The sequence below is a fragment of the Dermacentor variabilis genome, chromosome 11 (assembly GCF_050947875.1).
Source record: "Dermacentor variabilis isolate Ectoservices chromosome 11, ASM5094787v1, whole genome shotgun sequence".
In the NCBI taxonomy this organism is placed as follows: Eukaryota; Metazoa; Arthropoda; class Arachnida; order Ixodida; family Ixodidae; genus Dermacentor; species Dermacentor variabilis.
Genome location: NC_134578.1, coordinates 87,231,913 through 87,253,260, shown reverse-complemented (window position 1 = coordinate 87,253,260; position 21,348 = coordinate 87,231,913). Strand labels below are relative to the sequence as shown.

General features: G+C 47.0%; 1 pseudogene; it reads left to right on the top strand.

The window, feature by feature from the left end:
* Nucleotides 1–5,011: 5,011 nt before the first annotated feature.
* On the top strand, nucleotides 5,012–7,035 carry LOC142563369 (uncharacterized; annotated as a pseudogene).
* Nucleotides 7,036–21,348: the final 14,313 nt, after the last annotated feature.

The window sequence follows — 21,348 nt, the reverse complement described above, 5'->3', positions numbered from 1 at the left end:
TTCCGAATATTTCGCCAGAAATCAGAGAACACAGGTAGAAGCATTCTATCAAGACGACACTTCGTCGTCGTCTCCCCAACGGAACGGTTAAACCATACTTTCGGGGCCAAGATTGACAACGCTCTCAATGTGTGCAGCCTTGGATCATTCCAACGGGAAACCTGTTCTACCGTCCGTAGAATATGCCTACAACACCACCAAATAAGCCACAGCTGGATTCTTTTCAATTTTCCTTCTCTACGGCCGTCAACTTTCCTGTACCATTAACACAATTTTTCCACTTCATTCAGATTCTTCAGAGTGCACCCCGCTTCCAGCGCCGCTAAGCATGCCGTAGAATGTCGGCAGCTCGGCCGCTCGCTCACTACCGTAGACCCATCCCGCGAAAAGCTTACACCTGACGACAACGGACCTGGGCCTACTTTTCTCGCAAGAATTCCTCGTATGGCTCTGCATCCTACCTACTAGTCTTGGCCTCTCTTTCAGACTACTTCCAAAATTTGATGGTCCATATCGCGACAGTACCCAAGGCTCGCCCGTCAACTTCATCTCCGAGCCACTGATGCCGGCATATGACGAGCCAAGGACGCGAAATTGTTCTTGTAGACAGGCTGAAGCCTTAATATGAGCCCATCGCTTCGTCGTCGCCGTAGGTCGCAAGTATGGCTTCCTTTTCACTCCGGGGGGGGGGGGGTTATAAAGAAGAAATACAACACCAGACACTTCCACCGCCATCTCGCCTCTGGAAGTGAGCAGAAGATCGGCACGCTAGACAACATAGTCGCAACCGCGCTTCTCGCGGCCAGTTCTCTGGTACAGCTGAACTATCGTTGCGGCCACGGCATTACTGGATGTAGCTCGACACGACTGCAGTAAACCTCGTGATATATCACGCGTTCATCTCGGTCGTTTATTAGCAACACGTACGTTGGGAAACCAAAGCTTGAGTAATATTTTTTCACATTCGTAAATTATATGTCACGTGCCTCATTGGTGAAAACACCCCTTAAACAAAGTGTAATAATCACTGTGATGTAAATTTTGCCATCCGAAACCTGGTCGGGCATGAATAAAGTTTCATTTGATTATTCAAAGTAAGCCTTTTTGTTTTTCGAGAAGTTCAAAACAAGAGCATATCCTTCAAGGCATCGATCATATTTGGAGCGTAATGACCCTGCCCTAGTCAAACATTTCCCGCCATATTGCTTGGAATAATGAAGGGCTATCCGTAAGTCTCTGACTATGTAGTTTCGCAATCTATTATGCACAAAAAGACAATTAAATTTGGTTGGTAGATTTTTGTTGGGCCATAATGGAGATTAATAAGAAGTTGAGGGTAAGCCTACTAAGAGCAAATACTTTTAGCGCAGATCCGGAGGCAAGTTTGTTCTTTACAGTATAAGCTGTCTTTCTTCTACAAGTGAAGCGTGGTGCCCTTCGTAAGCACTGTTCTCTTTCATCGTTATAGCTGTAAAAACCCTGCAGTTTTACCAAATTGCAGCCTACATCACACATTTGGAAACTTCGGCCTAACGATTCCGTTCTCTTTGGTTTAACTCCTTACAGACAACTTCTTCGTGTACACCCAAGTCATTGTACAAAAAAACTGCTATCTTTTGGGCATCATATCACAGAAACCAACTTGGACACTTTTGCATGATACATTTTTTTTATTCCTCAACCATCTTCCTTCATGGAACGGAATTACAGTCAACTGTGGCGTAGTGAATTCGCACTGCATAAAGTTCTCATGCTTACCAATATATTTTCAAGCATCATAATAACATAGTATATATATATATATATATATATATATATATATATATATATATATATATATATATATATATCAAGCATCATCCTTCGAGTAACAAAAAACATTGTCAACTCTGGGGTAGTGAATGCCCACTGCGCAATATTCACATGTTCCAGAACGTTTACTCAGTGTTCCTTTTCGTCGCCATAATTCAAGCATCATGTAATTTTCAGCATTCACATCACCAATGTGCCAAGTATGGTCTCACGTGTCTCCTTTTTTTCAAGACTGCCAATAAACCATTTCGTCTGATAAGCCAGGTAACTTTCCATTTCCTCACTTGTTTAACACAGCAGTTAAAGATTCTGCTCATACAAGCAAGAAATTATCTAAACTAAGAAAGAATTCTACTACGGGCTTATCGCAAGCAATCTTACACATCATTTCAAGTGTATCTTCGAACATTGCCAATCAGAGATAGCACTTTTTTATTGATGCACTCAAGCCTGACACTGCCAAACTGCAGTAGTTCACTATGTTCTCTCTCGCTGTACCTCTTTATCCGCCATGCTATCGGGTAACTAGGCAAATCGATGGTGGTGTGGCGCTGCTACAAACAAGGGCGCCGAGTCAAATTACGGCCACGGCGACGGCACTTCGATGTAGGCGAAGTGAAGAAACCCATATTGCCGTGCAATCGGTGTTCATTATGGAATCCCAGGTGGTAAAAATGATTCTGAGTCTCCCATTATATACTGGAAACTGCGGCTGCTGGTGCTCTCGCTGTATTGCATGCCGCGTCGGGGAGTGGTTGAGAATGTGTTTATTGTGCATCGTAAGGACGCAGGAGTGGCGTCTGTTAGCCCTTTCCAGCGAGAACGTCGTTGCCGTTGCCATAATGCCCCCTGGAGATCTCTAGTCTTTTTCACAATGTCATCGCGCACTTCCTGGCCATCGACAGGACGCCCTCTGGACGGCTGTAATTAGGTGTTAGCCACCCGCAAAGGCATTGAAGAAGCAGCAACACTTACTAGTATACTGGAGTGCAACAGCTCAGAGGGGAGGTAGTATGGTAGAAAGAGAAGACAGAGAATGCGAAAAGCCAACGTCTTGATGAAATGGGTGAATAATAGCTACTCTTCGCTCATGTCAGCCTGAATACATGGGACGCTTGCCGAAAAAGGAAAGTGCGGCATCAGAAAATAACCGTCAGTTGCTGCTATGCGACAGCGAGCCTCTACAGAGACCCACGCCAAGCACAAGCAAGACCGAGAAAACGACAATGAACATCGAGGAGAAAGCCCCAGAGGAACCGGCACCGAAGAAGCGAGCCATAGAGGCCACGCGCACGCAAACAGAAAACGATCGCATCGACAGCCTCGACGCGAAATTCGAAGCGACAGTCACCAAACTCGAACAGCTTATCACGGCGAACTTCCCAGCAGTGACAGCATTGAAACAAATAATGGAGACCTACCAAGACGAGAACACGAACAGATTCGTCTACATCGAAAGGACCCTACAGCCGATGGTAAGCCACCCGATGTTTGCGCCCGTCTTCGCGCAACATCCACCCAACAGGAGAGCACTGTACACGCCAACGCAATCATGGCCGCCAACGCAACACCAGCAGCAGCAGGTGCAACCGCGTGGCAGTGGCACTGTCGTGGCTTCGGAAGGAAGAAGGCAGTCATCCAACAGCACATCGTACTTGCCGCGCGCAAGCCGGAAGTTATACTACTACAAGAAACACTAACCGACGCACCGTCCTCCCTCGGCTACAGAGTGCACAAGGGACCGCCCGACGGGAGACGCCTGTGCACCCTGGTCAGGAAGGGACTCACGTTCATGGAACACGAGCTGCAAAGCAATATCAAGATCGAGCACACACTCACCGAAATCATCCCGGGCAAGAACAGAAAAGGAAGCATATTTCTGCTCAACGTCTAGCGCAACCCATCGCAGATAAAACAGAGATTAAAGACATTACTACACAGAGCCAGCTCTGCAGCAGGCCGCAACTCTGATCGCGTGCGGAGACTTCAACGTGATGAACCCTGCCTGGGGCTACAACAAGTACACAGCAAAGGGCCGCGACCTGTACCAAGACGCCACGGAACTCGACTTCACCCTCATCACAGACCCGACACATCCGACGAAAATCGGTAACTCCGTGTCCTGGGACACCACTCCGTACCTCACGTTCGTCAAGAATGACATCCGGGGTGCGATCACCTGAAGAAACACGGGGACCGACCTAGGCAGCGACCACACCATCGTGGAAATCTCCATACCGCAACACGACGACACAAGCATCAAAACACACAGATGGATAAACTGGGATGCCTTTCGAGACGCCAGAAGCCAGAAGAGCGACGGGGACGACGAGATCGAAGACATCGACTCGTGGACGGCCGAAATAACCAAGAGCGTACGTGACGCGACCAAAGAAATTGAAACGAGCGCGGAGATCGACAACGTAGACAGCCGGCTTGCGCATCTCATCGAAGCCAAACAGTCCATACTCAATCGCTGGAATAAACAGCGGCTTAACCACAGACTCCGAAAGAAGGTGGCGAAGCTGTACCGAGCGATCGAGGATCACTGCCGCGCTCTCTGCACGCAACAGTGGAATGAGATCTGCAACGCGGCAGACGGGCAGATGCACTGCGGGAAGACGTGGAACCTGCTGCGGCACCTGCTCGACGAAACCAAGACCAAGTCGTACTAAAGGGACAGACTCGCCAGGCTCATACATCGGGCGGTCTTAGCACACGGCGTCGACGAAGTCACCAGGTGCATTAACTTCAAATACATGCCTACTACACCCACCGAACAACACGCGCCGTAAAGCGGCCTACCTAACGCGAAGCGCGATCGCGACATCGACGGCGAGGAGGTACGCGAGGCCCTACACGACCTCAACAGCCGGTCCGCAGCCGGCCCGGACCTCGTCACGAACGAGGCGCTCAAGTACCTCGACGACGGCTCGACTGAAAACCTCGCAAAATACTTCAACAAGTGCTGGAGAGTGGGCGCACTGCCAAAGCTGTGGAAGACAGCCAAGACCATCCTGATCCCCAAGCCGGGGAAGCGGCCGGACACGGATAACCTCCGGCCCATCTCGCTCACGTCCTGCGTGGGCAAGGTGCTGGAGCACGTCCTGCTCAACAGGTGGCAAGAATACCTGGAACGAGAAGGGCTGTACCCGGCCACTTTGATCGGCTTAGACAGCACCTGAGCACGTAGGACGCAATGCTGTAGCTCAAATGCCAAATCATCGATGATGGCGGCAGCACCCGCGACAACAAAGCAACACTAGGGCTCGACCTGCAGAGCGCCTTCGATAAGGTGAAACACTCGGCCATTCTGTCCCAAGTCTCCGAGCTCAACATGGGCGAAAGATCCTACAACTATATCAAGGACTTCCTCACGGACAGGACCGTCGAGCTACGAGCAGGCGACCTACAGACGCAAGAGAAGAAGCTCGGGAGCAGCGGAACACCGCAGGGATCGGTCATTTCGCCGATGCTGTTCAACCTGGTAATGATCGGAGTGGCCGAAAAGCTCGGGGACATCGAAGACGTCAGGCACACCATCCACGCGGACGATATCACGCTGTGGGTGACCGGTGGCAGCGACGCTCACATCGAGGGTGCGCTGCAAGCCGCCGTCGACGCAATAGAAGACTAGCTGGAAGGCACCGGACTGAGATGTTCGCCGAGCAAATCGGAGCTTCTCATACTCCCGCCTACCGAAAACGGCAAGGGCAAGACCAGACAACGCGACAACGAGAAAATCAGAATCGTAACCCAATCCGGCAACGTGATCCCCGAGGTCTACAAAGTTAGGATCCTAGGCATCGTCATCGAGAAGCACGGAAGAAACCGGGAAACCATCACCCGTCTCAAGGCAAAAGCAGCCAACGCGATTCGACTCCTCAAACGAGCCACTTACCGGAAGGCTGGCATGAGAAGGAGAGACTAAATAGGTTCTTCCAATTCTTCGTCTTCAGCCACGTCGCGTACGTTGCAGCCTACCATAAATGGCTGCAACACCAACGTAATAAAATCAACGTGCTCATCAGAAGAGCGTTCAAGACGGCGCTGGGCCTGTTCGAGTCCACGAGCACGACCCGCTTGTTACAACTCTGGATACAAAATGAACTCGAAGAAATATCCGAAGTGGAACGGACCTCTCAACTGGAGGGGCTGTCCATGACCAAAGCCGGGAGGAAGATACTGGACGATCTGGGAATTGGACGCTCGAACAAGGTGGAGATTAAGCTCCCCGTCCCCGAAGAGGTACGATGCCAGACCAGAATCGACCCCATACCGAAGAACATGAATCCCGAGTTCAAAAAGGGAAGACCGCCGAGGGCAAAGGCTCTCATCGACCAGCATGCCAACGATGAACACGCGCGGTACGTGAACACGGCCGAATACCAACGGAACGCCTTCGTAGCGGTCGTCATAGAGGAGTCAACCGGCGCCACGAGGACGGGAGCGTGCGTGAGAAGAGCCGGAGCGGAACAAGCGGAGGAGGTAGCCATCGTCTTGGCTGTCGCCGACGCAGACTGCCACACGGTGCAGAGTGACTCGAGACAGGCGGTGCGAAACTTCGCCAAAGGCCAAATCTGCAGGGAGGCTGAGCGCGTACTGCGAGTGGTAAAACTACAAGAACAAAAAGTACGACTCAAGTGGTTCCCGACGCACGCGGGCACCGCGTCGGAACCCAATGAGAACCACAATGAAACGGCACACGCAGCGGCGCGAGCGCTAACCACCCGCGCCTCGGCAGCAGACCGTCCGACGTGGTTCGGAACCAAGGACCGCATGACGGATTAGAATGAAATGACGAAGGCCTACCAGCTGGCTCGCAGGACTCTCCCACCCCCGCACCTGAGGCTGAGTCGAGCGGAGGCGGTAGTACTGAAACAGCTCCAGGCCGGATCGCTACCGAGCCCGAGACTGATGAATCGCATGTACCCCGAGAAATATCCGACCGATAAGTGCACAGTCAGCCGCAGGGATACCGCAGACTACACGCAAATCTTTTTGGACTGCGTCAAATATCCAGAAGAAGCAAAATCAAGAACACTCCCACCGCGTATCGAGGCAGCCGCGAAGAGCTACGACCGAGACGATGAGCTCAGGGCCGTTCTGCAAGTCCTCGAAGCGCTCGAAAGGCACGGACCCAGCGAGCCGGCAACGGCGAGCGGAAACCCGCGGCGAGTAACAGCGACTTTTTGGATGACGCCCAACTGCAGGCATAAATAAAGTTGGCTCCCATCCAATGCAATTTCGTATGGGGTCTCTTCAATAATAGAAACAACAATACTAAACATGGCGATAAGTAGGCGTTATCAGCCTATTTACTCTAGCGGTCCTTGTGATAAAAGGAAATACTACATAACTTATCTCGCGATAACTGTCTGCAGTTGTGCGATGAACACTCTCGCAGTGTAGGAGCACACCGTATTTCTCAAGTCAGGTTTATTTAGCTGCTGTAGTGGTCATTCTGAGACTCCCGTTCTTTCGACTCTATGCGACAGACTTCGTTATCGTCTCACACCTCTATGACACTCATTGAACGAGGTCGCTGATGAGGTTGGTGGCATGGCGACGACAGTATGATGACAATGAGACGGCCATTAATAAACGATAATTGCGCTATAGCGACGACAGGGTGACGGCGCCAACGCTAGGACATTCGGATGACGGCGATGGTGAGCACGACGGTATGACGACAACCAGATGACGAAGCTCGAATAACGACGATGGCGCAAGCAAGATGGCAATACGATGACGGTATGGCAACGAATGCATAATGGTGACTGTCTGACGATCTCGCAATGACGACTATGACATGAAAATGGCAGAATACCGGCTTTTTCAGCGAACACTTTCAGACATCTTTCTTAAGGTTGCTTGGGCTACATAGCACAATTCTAGTCTATGAGCTCGTACACGGCATTGAGCGGACATTACTTGCACAATGAATTTACATGAAGATGGACAAATTAGAAATTGCCAATTATGTTTTAGCTAATTACCTTATCGCACATATTGCAATTTACAAATTCTAGTCGGGGAGTTCGCAAGGCCGGGATGAAGGAGGAAAGCTTGATTCGGCTTGTGCGCTCCTTCGTAATCAGCCACGTCACCTACGTTGCAGCCTTCCACAACTGGATGCAATGTGAAAGGAATAAAATCAACGCCCTGATACGCCCAGCTTACAAGGCGGCGCTCGGACTATTCGAGTGTATGAACACCAACAAGCTCCTGAGCCTGGGGGTACACAATACCCTCGACGAAATTGCGCAAGCGCAACGGACAGCCCAGCTGGAGTGGCTCTCTGTGACCGAAGCCGGCAGGCGCATACTTCAATACTTGGGCTTCACGCCCGGAGTGAAAGCGACGAGTAGCGACGTTTCTGTCCCGGACGGAACCCGGCGCCAGATTCGGGTGGACCTCATCCCGAGAAACATGAACCCGGAGTATAACAAGGAGAGAAGAGCGGCGAGGGCCAAGGCCCTCATCGACTTTCACGCCAAGGACGAGCACGCAAGGTTCGTGGATGCGGCAGCATACCAGGGAGACTGCGCGGCGTTCGTAGCTACCGTCATCGAGGCGTCGTCCGGCGCGACGAGGGCAGCGGCGAGCTTACGGGTCCGCGAGGCGTGTCAGGCGGAGGAGGTGGCCATTGCCCTGGCCATTGCCGACCCCGGGTGCCAGACGGTGTTGTGCGATTCGCGAAGTGCAGTGCGGAATTATGCAAAGGGTAAAGTGTGTGGTGAGGCTGTGCGCGTTCTGTGCTCGGCTAACCCGAAACGACAGAATCGGTATGTTAGAATCAAGTGGTTCCCGGCGCACGAGGGCAACGATGCGTCCGAGAAGCACGATAACCACAACGAGACGGCACACGCAGTGGCGGGAGCGCTAACCAACCGCGCCGCTGCAACCGACCGTCCAACGTGGTGTAGTGCAAAGGACCGCATGACGACGTTCAATGAACTTACACAGTTCCACCGCCTGGCTCGAATGACTTTCCCACCCCCGCACCCGGGGCTGAGCCGAGCGGAGGAGCTGCTGTTCAGACAATTGCAAACTGGTTCTTTACCCACCCCAGTGTTAATGACTCATCTATACTCTAAATTATATGTGAGTGATGTGTGCCGCGTGTGCCAGCGGGAGAGGGCCACTCTGACGCACATCCTATGGGATTGTACCAAGTTCCCCAATGAGGCTTCGACAAGTACAACGATTCCGCCGCGACTCGCGGCTGCGGCGGAATGCTACGACCACGAAAGTCAAACTTGGGCCGTCCAGCAGGTCTCGGCGGCTCTTGAAAGACAAAGGCCGAGCGAAACCGACGGAACGTTGCCCCTCAGGGCGACCGACCGCGGGAGTAACACGCGCTGGAGTTAAGTAGAGACCACCCGCTGAGAAGACTTCAGGGCCCACGTCACGGCGCCATTTAGTCATGGTGTCGTTCTGCAGGCGACTACATGAAGTTGTCTCTCTCTCTCAAGGCGGATACGTTTGGTACGAATTCTCAAGGTAAGACCAGTTTCGAGATATCTCTCGAACGTTTGTGCTTCAATACATAAAACGTCCGTTGGTTAAGAAAGTAAGTAGTGGACATGCCTTGCATTGTCGCCCGGTAGAATTTGTAAATGTCAATATGGGCCATTTTATCTATTTTTTATTTATCAATAATATAGGTCTCCTGCAGACCCATACGCGCATACATCATAGTACTCACACAGTATCATAAGCATCTAATGATATACAAAATGTTCCCACGAAAACATACAGGGACGATATCAGGAAGACGGGAACACTTTTATCTACAGCAAGTACATCAATAGAGCATTACGTACATTGTTACACTTCGTGTACACGAGAACAACTAATCTACCATTAGAAACCGCATGCTCCGCATGAGGAAAGAGATGCAAAAAACCACAACAATACACTACGAACATACGTTTTGCACTTTTACAAGAAAATAGCTATACAGGCTCTATTAGCTGTTCCACAAATAAACAAAATTTATCTAGCTTTGGATAATTTACAGCTTCGCCTGGTGGCGCATTCACAGCGCGAGGGAAATACGGATATTATAACGTATTGCAATGCGCCGTTAGCTGAAAAATAATTCGTAAATTTTTGTTAATTATTCGAAGATGCACACCAATTTGTTGTGCAAGTAATTTGTGCTTCTTCGAATAGACGAGCTCCTGGACTAGAACTTTAGAATCTGCCGCATGTAATTTTTTTTAACTGGAAGTGTCCTCTGAAGCATTCTCTAAACACAATTGAGTTAAGACAGCATAAGTTAAATCACCATAGGATGCATCAAATGAATGGATTGACGAAGGCGGTATGACGACGACGTCATAATGACAATGCTTTGACGACGACTATGTGACGACTATGGCCTGAGGACGATGGCATGACGAGAGTCAGATGTCAAAGTTGGAATGACGGCGATGTAATGACTAGCAAAGCATCAAAACGACGCTATGAGAACAAATACATAACGACGATATTATTACTAGCACAGAGTGAAGAAAGTGACATGAAAGCGGTGTGGGAACAATTAGATGGTGAAGAGTGAAGCACTCCAATGTGGTGACGACGCCTGTATCACAAATCCTGTATCACGCTGATTTCGTGACGAAGAAGGCGGCCTCAATTTGGTCAGCCGAAGCTGCAATGCCGGCACTGGAACTACAATGACGGCATTACGATCTTGGCGTGGCAAGTAATGCATGATGTCTGTGATGACGATTTTGTGGTGACGACGACGTGACGAGGCTCGGCTGACAAAGCTCTCATGACGTTGATGAAACAACCACGACGGCTACACGCCCATTTAGTGGCCCAAACTACAACTCGGTCGACTAAATAAGCGTAGATGTGGCGAGAACGGCAGGCGACAGCGCTTACGGGGCTGTAAGGACAATTTAACGACGACCACGGCATTACGACCGCGAGTACATACCAAGTGGGTCAAGGTGTTTGGAAAATTGGGGCTCTGGGTTGGCGTTTTCAAAAAAAAAAAACATCGTTACTCGTAAAGACGTAATTGGTTCCCAAGTACAGCTTCAATGGGCTTTATTCGCTAGGCCCCAGTTGCGGGCGGGGCAACGTGGAATGACTTGTCAGTGTTAGCACATATTAGCGTGGCGCTGGTGCAATTTCTGAATGAATATAAATTCAGGTGGATCTCGCGCGCGCCCCTCTAGTTGTCGCGGCGCCTCCAAATGGAAGCACGAATAGTAGCCGAGTACCACTACGACTCTCATACGTGCCGCGTTTCGGCGGCCGCTCTTTCAGTTCTATTTATCCACCGTAACATCGGATCAAAGTATAGGTTAGTTTAAAATTACTTATAGACTATCTTTACCAATCCTCCTAAAAGTAAATCTCGACTTGGAAATTGAAGGTGCTCCACCACTTTCTGTGTATTCTGAATATACGAGAATACAGCATTAACATCCGTTACGGGTAGGTCGGGCCTCAATATTTGTGGCAACCTTCGCTACACCAAGGAAATCATAATTGCGTATAATGTTTAGAAGCAGTGATTTCTTGGCCTGATAACAATTTTATAATTGTACTCATCCAAATTCTAGGCGACGCGATGTGTGCTGTCAATTGTATAGCAAGAAGGCCTGGGCCACAAAGTGACGCCTGTGCTAATGAAACGGTGGTTTTCATCGAAAGTCAGTTTCATTCAAGTAGCCCATAAAACTTGTTGATATGCAAGAAAACTAGCAAATGAAAGAGGTTGTGCATGACAGAATCAACATAAGCGAAAAGGGAATGACACAGAAACGGAGTAGATAACCATAGCAGCAGTTCTGATTTATGGGTATAGTTACGTGTCACCCTAATGACTGCGATAAACCAACCTACAAAAAATGTCGAAAATTCAACGCAAATGTTAGAACGCTTCCGTATATGAATTTTTGTGAAGCAGTTATTTGTATGTTGTGCGTTTATTAGTGATGCGTACATTAGTGTATACTTTCATCTTATGCACGAAGTAATATAATGCAATATTTACGTTAGTTAACAGAAAGGTCACTACTTTACACTGATGCAGATTTTGTCTATGACGAAGATCCAGTCAAGCTTAGCGCTTCAACATGCGGATCTGACATTTGATGACGAAGAAGTGGCGCAGATGGAGACAAAACGACGGTATGATGATGGTGACATGACAACCAGGTCATGAAGAATGTATGATATTATGGTGATGGCGCGAAGACGGCGTGGCAAGAATGAGATGAAGACGCTGGAATAACCACGACCACATAACAATGACCGTATGGGTCTAAAGGCATCACCACTACTGTATATGCAATAAGTCAAACGCAATACGCAGAAATACATTAAACCATTAACTGTTTCCCCGAATGGCAGTGCATAAGAGGTTAGAATTTTATCTCGCAATTTTTTTTTTTTGTACAGGTGATGAGCCAGATAATTTTCATCATGTCGCATGCCCACTTAGTAAGGCTGTACGCAGTGTTACGTGAATGCAAACATTTGTTTAGACTCAATAATATTCATTACGTTAATACTCAGGAGCAAATTTTTGCTCTCCTTGGCTTAAAAGTTATCGGCAATATGTGTCACAATGAGTTGTGCCTGAAATGCGCTAAATATTAAGTACCAATGGAGTCTCGTAGCTAGTAGAAGTCGAATGTAAAATAATCTATTAAATAGGCGAATAACTTGCTTACCTGAGAATATTCGAAGTACCAGTTTAGTCAAGAACCGTCACGCTCTTGCAAAAACCGTTCCACTCCGTCTACAGTCTCTACGAGCCGAAATCGTTATATATATCTTAATGATGGTTTCATGCATATATCTATAGTGGCGAAAAAGAAAGTCGGGCTAAGCGCGGCCTAATGAAGGGACTCCATATATGGAGCCCGAAAGCACGCCACATGGGTTGACCTTTATAGTCTTTATTTATACACGACGGGGCTGAAAATATATTTGACGTGGGGCAGATGACGAACTGCGTCTTGGCGATAATACTGCGATATAGTTGAGAGGCCTGTCATTAAGCTACCGTTTCATATTTAGTGAAGGCAAATTTAATTGCTTTTTAAACGCATTCGTTCCTCTCACTGTGACGTTTGCCACAAATCTTATCTTTAACTACGCCGGTTTCACTCTGCAACAGCTAAACCAATAACCAAGAAAAGCTCCACGTGCAACGACAGATTTCGTCTTATTTTTGGGCACCTTTGTATAATTTATTCACAGAAGCACGAATCCAGTGAGCACATCGTTAAATGTCAGTGCTTTTCGTAGACTCGTCTCTACCGTGAGCTATGTATAGAACATTCGTTATATGAAGGAATAGGCTACAACGGCTAGAGCGGAAATACATACGAATTTGGAAACTACGTGATGCAGTTTAGTGGGCACCTGGGAACCTCCAGCAAGGGCAAAGACTGTGGCGCAGGGTTCGGATGGTAAACGTTCTTTCCTGAGGAAGAAACTTAATATTGAAATATACTTGGAGATAGCAGCGCAGATGCACGCAAACACAGAACAAAGAAGAGAACGGACGAGCTTATCTTATCTCCGTGTGTATGTCTGTGCTGCAACTCACCAATGCGTTGTACGTACAAGCCCACACAGCCACATTCCTGAAATACGCTGGTTGAGCTGGTGCAGTAATGTGTCCGATGTTTCATGTTTCAGATGAAAGATGTTCTACTAAACATCTTTCAAGATATAACCCTACCTTTCTTCCGCAATTTTTTTCGGAATTGCTTCTGTAAAACATGTCACAGTTACAGCAAATACACGTGTATGGACGACAAGGCCTTAACATTTAAGAGTGAAATTAAGGGGGCTAACGAGCGAAAAGTTGGTGGGCTACCTTGTGCCAAATGAGAGGGATGCAATGATAAAAGATGAAAGAAGACAAAGGAAAAAGAAGAGATTGACGAGTTCCATTGTTTTACTTTGAGACTTCGTTCGCATTCAATAAATCGTCGTTTCAGTCATGCTGTCACTGGGCGAAAACCACGCCTATTTGTATCCTAAATTACTTGAACGTTGTCGACTATACCATACCAAAAGTTAGTGTTGGTTCACCTTGCACGCGCGTCACAAATAGTTTTGTACTTACTCGAATACACACGAGCAGCAAATAAAATTCTTGCAACGTCGGATGAGACATGTAATAAAGAATATGCACATTCGACCCTCCTTTTTGAGTCTATGTGAGGCTAGTCTAACCAAGTGCTATATGCGTGTCCATTTCATTCCTGCGTGCTTCGTACAAAGCAAACCGGCGTGCGCACATCTTGTATAGCGCAGCCGAGCTATTCAATGTGACACATTTACCTATCATCTCAAAGGAGTAGTTGGCGTTGACACATTAGAAGCGTTTGTGCACTGTGGCATAGTCGCTCGAGGATCGGGGTGCTGGGCTTAAGTGGTAATCGATCCAACCATACGTTAGGTAATGAAATTTCAAAGCAAATGTTTCGTCGTGAACCCTCCGGGACATGCCTCTTTGCGGCTGCTGGGGGAAGCGCTCTTGCCGAATTGCTCATACGTGTAAAAATTAAATAGCCCACCCGATTGCGGGAATAAAACTCAGTGCCCCTACCGTCGCAGCATTAGTCTTCAACCTATTACGCACTTTTAACCCTGGCACCTTCTAGCCATTAGACCGACTAGCATTTTGGTATAATCGCCGGTTCTTCATGACTCACAAAAATCCATGTTCAGAGAAAGAGGGTATATCCGGTCCATGTTTATTCAAAAAATTAGGAGCCATGCAATGCAAATAGAGAAGCGTAGCTTTCAGGAGCCGGCAAGGCAAAGACCGCTTGCTCTTACGGCTTGTGACAAGGAATGCTTTTTTTGCTACAAAAGATTGGTCTCAGACTGATGAGTGCGATTAGGCTTTGTTCCGCGCGCCTGACATAGATTTTTGGGTCGGCCAGAAAAAAAATCTACTTGGCCGAACTAAGAACAGGCTTTCGAGTGGGAACGCACCCTTGTGTCGGCGAACCGGACGCTGGACTACGCCCTTCGGAAGAGAACGTTCCCGGAAAACGGTGTGAAGCATGGACGCAGTTCAAAACGCTGAGTTGCAGGTCGACGTATGGTAGAAAACTTTAAAGTACAGTTTGACACTTGCTGATGTTATCCACAACTTAATATATAATATGGGGAACTCTATGAAAAATAACTCAGAAACCGTGACTGATGAATATGCGACACCATAGCATTCCCCATTAAAAAATGGGACTGAAAGTGTACATTGACATCAGACCCATGTTGCCCAGACCTAGTTACGTAGCATCTCTATGCAGAACTGTGTCGGCAAGTCACATTGTAACTATAGGAGCTGCCACAAGACATTGAAATAACGTGGAAGTCTGAACGTAGTTGCACAGGTGGTACAGGTTATACGACTAGTGAAATGCAATAAAGCTCAAGAATACTTCCATATTTGGTAAATTGCGTGTTAATTGCAGGTGCGTTTGAATAGTGAATAGTAATTTAGAACTGAATAGTGAATTGAATGAAGGAAAAGCCGAATATCGTATCAAACACACTGTAAAACATTTCCGTCACTGTACGGAGGATTTCCGTCATTATACAGAGGAATTAGAGATAAAATTACGGAATGTATGTCGTATTTAAAAATACGACAAAAGCTGCCGTAAATACACGGAAATGCTCCCCGTTTTAATTTTCACGTACATTTCACTGTAATAATACAGTGGCTACACTTTTGTGCACGAAACGGACCAAATTCCGTATTTTTGCAAGGAAAACTACACACGCTGTCTGAATGAGCGCTTGTACTGACATCATCTAACGTCTAACAATGTTTTATTTAACACGTAAAGTGTACGGATTACGATGGCACATACAAAATGTGAGAACTAGCCTTCTACTAGAAGCTGCAATAACAGGTCGCATAAATTTATATACACACTCTCTATACCAGCCGCAGATTTCCGCGCTTACGGGTATTGTATCTCAGATGATATGCGCAAATATATGCGTGTGTTTGCAATGTTCTCAAATTAAGTGGTTTGTATTTAGTAATACAGAATATATGTTTAAGTGAACGAAGAGCTGTGGGCAGGCGGGCCGCGATAAACAAGCTTGTGACACTCAGGTGCTTGTGCACAATGAATGACATTGGTCGTCTACGCCAAAGATTGTGCGCACTATAAATCAGTACCGAAACGTAGGCCGTGGAATAAGGACCATAACTGCGTTTACGGTTAGCAAAAAATTCTATGGACGCGAACTGGCGGCCGATGGTTCTAAGTGCAACGGCTAGATGAAATTTCCAATGCGGGAAGCAATTACCCGAAGAGTGAACAGGCTTAGCTGAACTATAATGTAGCTGGTTTAACTAAAATGTAACTACAATGTAACTGGTTTTATATAATGTTTTGTAACACTGATCAGTATTTTTTGCTCCTTTAAATATTTCCATGTTCTCGCGCATTACTGATGGTATATTATGTATTAAGCGTAACAATCTTACTCCTTTGTATACTTGATTGCTTGCGGCATACATTTTGTAATTTTTCTTGTTTCTTTGTTTCACTGTATTTTCATGATGTTCCACCCCGTGAACAATGTACGGGTAGGGGGACCTTTGTCAGGCCAGTTCCATCTGCCTTTAGCCCCTACATCCCAGACAATGTATTGTCTAAATAAAGCATTCATTCATTCATTCATTCATTCATTCATTCATAACTCATCCCCTTAATAGTTCGAGAATATCTCGTCTCTCAATAACTGTCCATTCATTGACACACAGCAATAACGCATAACCTTCAGTGCTCATTTGTTGTCAGTTCTTCCGGTAAAATGTAGCCGAAACATTTGGCGCTTGATCATGAAACAAGATCCGTCAGCGTGCACGTTATTGTACGGCAGAATAAAGATCGTGAACATGCACCGAAATATGTGCAATCTACGCCAAGGTCACTGAAGATGAAGGACCTAGTACCGCGCTAGTACTCTTTGTACTGACAAAAAAAATTACCGACGATTACGTTACTTCCTAATGCGAAATTTGAGCGCAGCAAATAAGCTGTTTCACCTTTTGGATAGATTGAGGCAAAGAAATCGAGCAACACATGTATGCGCTATCACATAATTTTTTTTTATTTTTCACACGTATTCCTTTAACAAAGGCTCCACTAACAGTTCTTGACAGTCATGAAGGAAGCTTTGTGGTCGGAGAAATAGACTGATATATGTTCGACTTGGTACATCAATGCTTGATTCTCAAAGACGAGATCCATACAAGTGCCTCGCGAGGTTGTCACAGCCGTGGGGGAAGCAGAAGCTAAGCGCCGCCGCCGAGAAGACCCTGCCGTTCGCGCCGCCGAAGCGGAGGCTCATCGCCGCCGTCGAGAGCAACCAGCAGTAAGCGAGGCTGAAGCAGAAGCTCATCGCCGCCGCCGAGAAGACCCTGCAGTTCGCGCCGCCGAAGCGGAGGCTCATCGCCGCCGTCGAGAGCAACCAGCAGTAAGCGGAAGCGGAGGGGGGCGGCGTGTACACCCAGCGGCAAACGATGGGGGCAGAAGCGCGCGCAGCAAGCGGACAACACGATAAAGGGAGGAGGGAAGAGATAGCAGCGACTGACTGATGCCGCTGACGGCGATAGTGAGTCAACCCCAGCTATCCGCCACACAAGAACAGGGGGGGGGGGGGGACCCTTTCCTCCTCTTTCTGCATGGCGGCGACGGTGTTCTATGCAGTCACGTTATCTTGACTCTCTAGCGGCGTCAGCGGCATCCAGCGGTATCAGTCGGTCGCTGCTAGCGCTGGGGGGATGAAAGGGGGGCGGAGCTGGTTACGAGGCCGACGACGACGCCGACGACGACGACGACGACGCGAAACCCAGGAACGGACGCCAAAGAGCTGCGCTCTAAAAAAGAAAAAGGAAAGAAAGAACGGCCAGTGCCATGTTTCGTAATGATCCGAGTCCCATTTCTATTCGACCCATTATGCAACACCGTTTGTTCGATGTGCTTTATAGAAAGATAAATGTTCTGAAAGAACTCATTATGTACCCCTTCATTACATGCACCAACCAGCCCAAATTAGCCCTATACTATATGGACGCATCGCTGTGCAATGCTTTGCACGGTATTGCAACACTGGTGTCTGGATGACTTCCGTCTGGATGACTTCCGTGCCTTTCTTCTTCTTTCATTCTTTATCTCTTTGTATAAAATGCACTACCTTGTCAGAAAGAAAGCGTTCTCCTCTTTCAGAATTCAAATATTTGTCAAGCAATTATTTTACTGTTCCAGCAACTAGAGCACAAATGCAAAAACGAAACCGATTCTGTTTTGTTTTCTGTACTGACAGAGTGTTGCACCAAGGTGCAGCGTGCACTCCGCTTCCGACTGATTCCGACATTGATTCACGGTGGAGCAAAAGGACTAGTAAGCTTACCAGCAAGTATGCGGCCTGTAGGGTCGGTGACACAGGTACCAAAAAAATGTCAAGCGAAAAGTCAGAGAGGCTGAAATAATCTCATTGGTGGCGGTAATGGAAAAGAAATCTGCCATGAGAAACTACTTAAGAGGAAAAAAAGGAAATAAGGTAAGAAACAATTTATGATAACTCAAAGGGAAGCTAATAACTTTTGAAGCGAGATCTGGATGCCATAGAATACGCACCTATAAAGGGAAATATAAGAAAGAAGAGAGATGTGCTTGCTGCGATAAAGCTAGGGAAACTATGGAGCATGTTTTATTAGAATGTGAAGACGTCTGCCCAGCGGTCGATATAGACACCACTGGCCTCCTTGAAGCCCTTGGGTTCAGCGAGAGCAGTGTAAAAGTAAACATGTCCGCAATAGGGCTTAGTAAGAGGCGACTGGAGGATTCGTGGAAGTAGGCAAACGACAAAAAAAACGGAGACGTAGAAAAGCACAGTTCGCAATAGGGGATCAGTAAATTTGGTTGTGACAGTTGATGTTATTTTTTATTTTCTTCTTGTTTAACCTTGGTAGGACATTAGGCAGTATAATAACAAGAGCTTGGTGGAGCAACCCACCACCCCTTTCCAAAAGGGACACTCATAATATCCATCCGTCCATCCGATTTAAGGAGCGGCAGACAAAGCTGCACATGTGTAGCCAGACGGCTTTTATTGTTTCATGTTGTAAAACTTGTTGGTTTACAGCAACTATGTCTCGATTTGCACTCAAGGGTGCAGAAAGGCCCCAAGGAAGTGACATCGACGTATCAAGAGCGAAGAATATGCTTAAGCGATGGATGGTTACGCTGCTTCAGTCTCAGGATGTTCGAATTGGCAAACTTCTGGATTTGTCGCTGTGTCGTCACGCTTGTGTGCTCGTCATGTGCCGTCATAGTGCGTGGCTACTAGCGTTGAATGTGTTTCACTTCGTCTACAAAGCTCTGCGCGCTGCGGCATCGAAGAAGTTGTCCTGCGTTCGGGTGCGCGAATGCGCTTGGACACGCTATAACCCGCTCGCAACTAATGTTCAACGGTCACTACGTACTCGTCCCTTGCTCATGACGTGAGCCCATTTTAACTTTAATTGGTTTGCACAGCTTACGTGTTAAAATGATGTGTGGTGAGCCAGCATCGCGAACGGCAATATTGTTTCGAAAGACCACTCAGCAATGTCTTAGGGCGAAAATGACGCATGAATGGGGAAAAGGATCACCTATCTGTTCAGATCGATCTTAATGGTAGCACGATCGGCTCGATCAGGATCGCAATTTCCCGTCTGACAGTTGTAATGTCTTACTCACTTTCGTTAAAAGCGTAGCATAAAACTGCATTAAGTTGCGCACGTGTATTGAAGCTTGTAGCGGCTTGAGAGCAAACTCTATCCAATACTGCAAGAACTTCTGTTAGAACAAGCACTAAACGTTCCGAATAATAGCAGTGGTTCACTTCTTGTGATGGTTACTTTCTTGCTTGCATGCACGTTTTTATTGGAGTGACCAAAAAAAGTTCTTTCCTTTGGCTGCTCTGCTGTGTGTTTCCTTGGTGCAACTGCTTGTATTACAGAAAGGCGTTTTGCTTTGAATGATGTTTGGGCGGGCAATGCATTTGTGTCAGCAAACAAGCTTCAGATTGTCGTAAAAACATTTAGCAGACATGCAGAGGCTTCTCCTAAAGTGTGGAAACCCACGAAGAAAAATTTTTGCAATAGCAATATTAACTGGTCACACGCAATAAATAGTGCACCATACGCTCTCCTTCCAGTACAAGCCGCTGCATGACACCGCATATCCAGTGGCTTAGCCTGCATCCGGCGCTGCGTCGGGCATTCAGCAAAACATATTAGCAATCAGTGGTGCACAGTCTTTCCTGCCCTCTTTCCCGGTGCCAACCGAACACATGGTAAAGTTTTTCTACAGCAGAAACACAGAAGGCGGGTGCTCTGAATACATTGCATTTCAGAGTGGCTTGTACTGGGCAAAGCAAGTACTGCGCCATAGTAGGTTTGCACGAGGCAAGCTAGGAGCCCAAAAGACTGCTGGTTTCTTGCAAATGGCTAACGTATTGTTAGCACGTTGAAGTTATTCTTTTATTCTTATCACTTATTTGTGTAGTGGAGACAGCCTTCAGAACTAGACAAGAAGTCTTGGATACATGAAACACTTTAAAATCGCATCTTCTATATATCATGGGTCTGCATCACATAATGTCATGGCTGTATGAGTGAACCCACTGGCTAACATGTGAAAGTGTTCAAGATTTTTGCCATGCACTACCCACTTTATCTGCAGGTAAACCTTATCTCAGGACTTAAGCTGATGTTGCCTTTAAAGAAATTGTGGCTGCGAGCTTGCTTTGTGAGAGCCGGCTTTCGACAATGCAGAATGAGCTCAACACAATAAATTCCAAAAACATTTGTTGATTATTTGAGATCGAGAATCTTCAAAGCCCAATTTATTAAGGGGTGTTAATTTTTTGCTCAAAGTTGTTCGTTGCTATGTTCATATGGGGGCCAAGCATTGCGGTGACTACTACACTTGGAGCATATATCAAAGGTTTACTCCGCATAACCTGAAGGATTCCTGCTGGATTTTCAAGAACTGGTTTCTTGTCAGTTGAGATTTACGAATTTCGCAGTGTTTCTTAGGTGTGTCCGGTTTTCTTTATCTACAGATTCTTTCTTAAACATCCGAATAGTGAACACATGTCCTCTTGCTTGATTTTCTAGATTTCATGACCTTGCTGCAAAACAGTGCAACTTCAAAATTGCTTGCACCTTAGCGAAATAATCATTTTGAAGCAGCCATAACCACGAATAACACGCACGACATGATTATGAAAATCGTAATATTGTTTTTCGATCTGCAGTTTGTCGCTGCTATCACGCACCAAGAATCATGAAATGTAAGTGCCATAAAACTAGGCAGAAACAAGGTAATCTTGTTTGCCGTCACTTGGAGATACTCGCATTACTGTTTGCATTCTGCCTAATTACATACTTACTCTTAATTAGCTAATACACTTTTCAGTTCATTAGGGGGAAAGTGTCAATGAGAAAATTGTAGAACA